Source organism: Brienomyrus brachyistius, unplaced genomic scaffold, assembly GCF_023856365.1.
Source record: "Brienomyrus brachyistius isolate T26 unplaced genomic scaffold, BBRACH_0.4 scaffold42, whole genome shotgun sequence".
Taxonomy (NCBI): domain Eukaryota; kingdom Metazoa; phylum Chordata; class Actinopteri; order Osteoglossiformes; family Mormyridae; genus Brienomyrus; species Brienomyrus brachyistius.
Genome location: NW_026042317.1, coordinates 212,706 through 218,705, shown reverse-complemented (window position 1 = coordinate 218,705; position 6,000 = coordinate 212,706).

Below are 6,000 nucleotides of genomic sequence, written 5' to 3'. Positions count from 1 at the left end.
CTTCCTCCTGAGGGAGCCCGGGGCTGGAGAGCGAGCAGGCGCCCAGATAAACCGGCGATGCCTCCGGGATTCGCCTTCCCCTGCGTCTCCTTTTCTTTGTTGGGTCTGTCATTCTGTCACGATCAGTCGCGGAGGTAAGCGGCGATCGTGCGGGAAAACGGGTAAGCAGGATGCAGGCAGGTGGAATACGGGGATTAACGAGGGTTTAATCAATAAACAGGGAGCAGGAGACATGTAACGCCAACTAACATCAATGACAGACAAGGAAAACTGGGGAGACCAGGACTTAAATGCACAAGACTGATTGAAAGCAAACGGAAACAGCTGGGTACGATCCGGGAAACACACGTGGGTAAGCAGGGGGCGTGGCACACAGGAGGAGCGGACGAGCCGGGCGTGACAGAAGGGAGAAGGAAGACTGAGAAGAGTGAGAATTAGAGAAGGGCAAGGAAGAGGATGAAGACTATGAGGTGAATTTAGAGGATGAGGAGATGAAGAGGAAGGAGGAAGGGTAAGAAGAAATATAATAACTGATGTCATCAGAGCTACAACAGTGGATCATGTGATCAACCATGGAATGACCCTGAGGGAAGCTGGCCAACGGGTTCAGCCTGACCTGAGCCGCTACGCTGTAGCAGGCATCATAAGGACGGTTCCAAATGAGAATCGGTTAGTACAGTTACTTCACAGTACATTTTGTAATAGTACTAAACTCTAATGAGAAACACAACAATGCTGTACAGGTAAAAACTGAAAAGGTTACTCTACAGACCTGCTAGACATCCAGAATCTGGGGGCAGAGGAAGAATGTTCACTGAAGAACGAGACACATATAGTTAATATGGTGATCACAAATAAATCCATTAGGCTACGAGAAATACAGCAGCGTATAATAGAGGATGACACCACCTCCCAAAACATGAACAATGTGAGCATCTCTGCATTATCTCGTGTACTGGCATGCAACAGAATCAGGATGAAGCACATTTACAGAGTCCCTTTTGAAAGAAACAGTGAACGCGTTGGCATGGCAGGAACATTACTGGACACGGTGCCATAACCAATGTCCCAGGACAGCGTGGTGGTAACATAACTATGTGTGCAGCTATAAGTCAGAACGGTGCTGTTCACCATCATGCAACCCTGGGCCCATGTAACACTGAACACATTATTACATTCCTGGACAGCCTACATCATATGCTCACTAATGTTCACAGACCAGTTATGTCATCATATGGGACAATATTAGTTTCCATAGGACTGCTTTAGTTCGCAACTGGTTTACAGTCACCCACTCTTCACTGTACTCAACCTCCCGCCTTACTCTCCATTCTTGAATCCGATTGAAGAATTCTTCTCTGCCTGGTGCTGGAAGGTCTATGACCGTCATCCCCATCAACGCATGGCTCTTTTACAGGCAATGGAGGAGGCATGCGAGGATATTGACCAGGCATCATGTCAGGCCAGGATAAGGCACTCCAGGAGAGTTTCCCCGGTGCCTTGGACTAGAAAGCATTGCATGTGATGTTGATGAAATTCTGTGGCCGGACCCAAAGAGACGACAAGAATGATTTTTTTTCTCTCTCTCAGTGAAATTGTATGTTGTCTTATGTTTCTTTTGATGCATGTGAATAAACATTCATACTTGAAATTTGAATCTTGAATTGTGTTTACAGAACTATTTATGAGAAAAGTATGACCTCAAATTGACATACCTTGTGCACAGAGAAAGCAAAAGCCAGATGTGTTTTCCGTTCCTACCATCAGTGTGTAGTTGGTGCATTGTTTGGTTATTAAGATGATGGTTTGTGTTAACTGATTGGTACAAAAATACCATTTTTACAAAGGTTTGAAGAGTTAAGCTGGATATATTAGTTTTTGCAAGAGACCTACAATGTTTTGCTGATTTGGTGGTTTTTTTATTTGTGTGAAGAGTTTTTGCAAAATAGCCAGTAGTTACAAAAATGTGTTTAAGCCATCAGAAAAAAACGTGTGTGCTTTGCTGCACATCCATCCATCCATCCATCCACCCATTTTCCAAACCGCTTATCCTATATTGGGTCGCGGGGGGACCGGAGCCTATCCTGGAAGCAATGGGCACGAGGCAGGGAACAACCCAGGATGGGGGGCCAGCCCATCGCAGGGCACACTCACACACCATTCACTCACACATGCACACCTACGGGCAATTTAGCAACTGCAATTAGCCTCAGCATGTTTTTGGACTGTGAGGGGAAACCGGAGTATCCGGAGGAAACCCCACGACGACATGGGGAGAACATGCAAACTCCACACGCATGTGACCCAGGCAGAGACTCAAACCTGGGTCCCAGAGGTGTGAGGCAACAGTGCTAACCACTGCACCACCATGCCACCCACCAGAAAACCATACATGTTCTTAATCTCAAAATCTGTTCATCATTTTCCCAGAAGGTGGCAGCACTTCATCACTGCAACCTTGGACAAGGATCGCCGCACCTTTTCCTGCATTTGGAGCTGTTTCATTCCCTAATTTTGCGACTTAACAGACTTTAGGCCGCCCTTTCTTTCTGTATGGGACTGCTGCAGAGTGACGGCCTGTATTCTGGTACTCATTGTTTGCACTCTTCATAGATTTCAACACTCAGATTCTTGGTTAGATTGGGGTATTTTCTTTTTGTTTTCCGTTTATTTGTATACCAGTGGCTGCCTCTATTGATCTGGCTGACTAAGATTTGATTGGTCTGGGGTGGTGGTGTTCACACTTTCACCGTGTGCAGTATAGTTGTGTGGGGATCAGTGTGGTGGGGCAGTTGTGTGTGTGTGTGTGTGTGTGTGTGTGTTTAGGGGACTCCATTCCCCTTTTTGATCAACTTCACCGGACACCTGTTTCTTGCTTGGGTTTTGTCAGCCAGTGGCCAAAGGCTGGTTGCTGGTTAATTTTTTAACGTCGTTGATGCTAAAGCGCTTGTCTTGTTTCTTGGTTTTATATTTTCATCAAACTGTTAATAGTACAAACACGTCTCCAGCTCCATTCGGTAAATGAACTTGTCTGCTCTTAATTTAGAGTAATTTTTCCTGTGGTGAAATTCCCCAGGTGGCATAGTCGTGTCCTTGTACTACTGACCGCTCTCTGCCACAAACACTTTACCCTAAACCTAAGCCTAACCCTAACCCTAACCATAGCCCCAAACGTCATGTCCTGCCACCTCCCTGACGTGGCTCTAATAAGCCATGCCTGCTGCTCGTTGGTCTCGCGTCTCGTTCCATCCCTCATGTTAAACACTCCCAGCTACCTCCAGTCTGTTGCCTTGTTATTCCTGTATAAGTGCTTCCTGGCCCTGTGTTCCCCATTGATGTGGTGCCCTCCGTGTTGCTCGTTCCCTAGCCTCCCATCTTGATCCCAGTAAATCCCAGTTTATTGTCTGACAACACCTGCTCCCAGAGTCGTTCATCCTGGCACCCATCAGACTGACGGAACTCGACAAGCCCCAGTAGGTTCCCCAGGTCCCTGCAGCCGATCACTGCTGCTTGTGTCAAGCATACCTAATGTCGCTGGTTCAGGCCGCAGTACATCTTCCCCAGAGAGAATGGCCCATCTCTGACGGAGGGCATAGCCGCCCTCTCCCCGGACTCCCAGGTGGAGGGTGTGACAGCTATAGCGGAGATCCTCAGGGCCCTCTGGAATGGAGTGAGTGTGCTGAACCCCGCAGAGGTGGGGTGCTCTGGAGAAAAGGAGCCCGCCGTCTCCATGTCGTTTGCCGTAGGGCGACCTGCGTCCTCATTGTCACTTGAAGTCTGACAACATGACGCTTCTCTGGGATTTACTGTGATCCCCCTGTTCGCCAAAACATGCTCCCCAAAGCTCTCCAGCACAGAAGAACAGGCTTCACTCCTAGTTCTATGGTTGTCAGAGTGCTGGACCACAGTAGAGGTCGGATATTGCTTCAACAAGGTTTTATTGGAAGTCTGCACACAATACAGATGTTTCCTACCGTCCTTCGTTCCAATTAAATGTGGAAACGTTTTGTCAGCTGGCTGGACAAGACCCTACTGCCTCTTTTAGTAGTACACATAGTAGTGAGCAGTGGTGACTTAATGGTTAGGGAAGCGCACTTGTGATTGAAAGACACTGCATCTACAGTATCTGGCCCAGGAGAGCCAGCCGTTGCAGTCGTTACATCCGCACTTAAGGCTCCCGGCCCAGAGAGGGCCGCTCAGGCCGCACCCACAGTGTCCAACACAGGTGAGGCTTGGTTGCCTCTAGGCTTCTCATAGAATCTGACACGGTTCCCTGGTAACCAGCCGACACCTGCCACACTGCTCCATAATGTCAGGCCAGCGTCCACCTCTCTGTCCCCTGATGCCTGGCCAGCACCCACCTCAATGTCCCCAGACGTCCAGCCGGTGCCCACCTCATCTCCTGACGGCCTGCTGGTGCCCACTTTCTATCCTGACGTCCCATGGGCACATGCCTGCAGGCTGCCACCAGCCCAGAGAAGATGGATCCAGAGGATGTCCTGCTGGACTGCCCTGGGTCCTGGTACGTGGTCCCTCCTTCATCCCAGACTCCGGTTACTCTGGTCCCATTTTCTTGGGTGGTCACCAGTATCAACAGGAGTCCAAGAAAGCGGCAGGCAGAATGTCTGTCTCCCAGAGAGGGTTTGCCAGTCTCTGCTCTTGCCCTGTATGTCCCTTGTCATCTTCCTGTTCCTGTCCTGTTGTCTCCTTGCTGCCCTACTGCTCTGCGGTTCTCTCATCACCTCCCAACCCCTCACGTCCTCCAGCCCTGCTGGCCCCCCCAGACCCTCTGGTCCTGTGATTCGGCAGAGTTCAGCCTCACCTGGAAAGGGGCCTAGGAGGGTCCCCAGCCCCGAGTCTTTGCCTGGCTTCCCTGGATGCCCCATGTTATTCCTTTTTGTGCCTCAGTGTTTGTCTTGTTGCTCTGTCCCGCCTGTATCTCTCCTTGTCTTGTGCATCCTGTGCCCCTGTTCTTGTTGACCCTCCACCTCTCCGTCCTGTTTTGGGGTCTGACAGGACTGCTGTACCTGTGGTTCCTAGCTTTTCCTTTATCCGCTCCATGTCCTTAGTGATGTCCTGCAACTGCTCTTATGTCTGGTGTTGCTGTCTGTCTAGTGTTCTGTCTAGTCTTGTCTGGTCTTGTCCTGTCTACCATCTGTTCTGTCGTCCCCTGTCTAGTCCAGAGTCCAGTCTGGTTCCATCCCTGTTGTCTAACCCTCTTGGACTTCATGGCCAGAGCACATGCTTTTGGTGGGTTGGGGTGGGGGGGTACTGTCACATTAAGCAATGCCATTTTTATCCACTATGCTTGTCCATCTATGGGTCAACGCATGTTCTGACCATCCATGCTCTCTGCCTCCCCACATTTCCAGGTGCTGCCCGGGGGGGGGGCACCATCTCAGCTGGAGTCCAGGTTCTGTCCCATGGAGGGGTGACACTGCGAATTGGACCTGCTAACTGTGTCATCCTGGGTGCAGCCTTGAGTGTCACCCTACACAGGCCAGCGTGGAGAACAGGCTTATTGACAGACTTTAATCACACCTCACACCTGGCCTTTAGCAAGCAGCTCCACTCTTTTCTGTTCTCAGTAATATTGGTCTGCCGGGGGGGTTGGGCAGCCAGTTGTCCATGGACCCCCAGAGGTCTTTTTTTCTCCTTACTTGGGGTTTTTTGGTTCCTCTCCTCCGTTGTCATCTGGCTTTCTTTATTTAATATCTTTCTTTCCTTTTTCCCGTTGTGTATCACTCTCTTTAATGATGTTGTAATGTATGACTACACATCTATGTAAAGTGCCTTGGGACGACTCTGTGAGGCACTATATAAAAATGAAATTAAATGTCCCGCCTCCTCCCTGACGTGGCTCTAACAGGCCATGTTTGCTGCTTGTTGGTCTCACGTCTCGTTCCAGCCCTCGTGTTAAACACTCCCAGCTGTCTCCAGTCTCTTCCATCATTAGTCCTCCATTTAAGTGCTTCCTGGTCCTGTGTTCCCCAGTTCGAT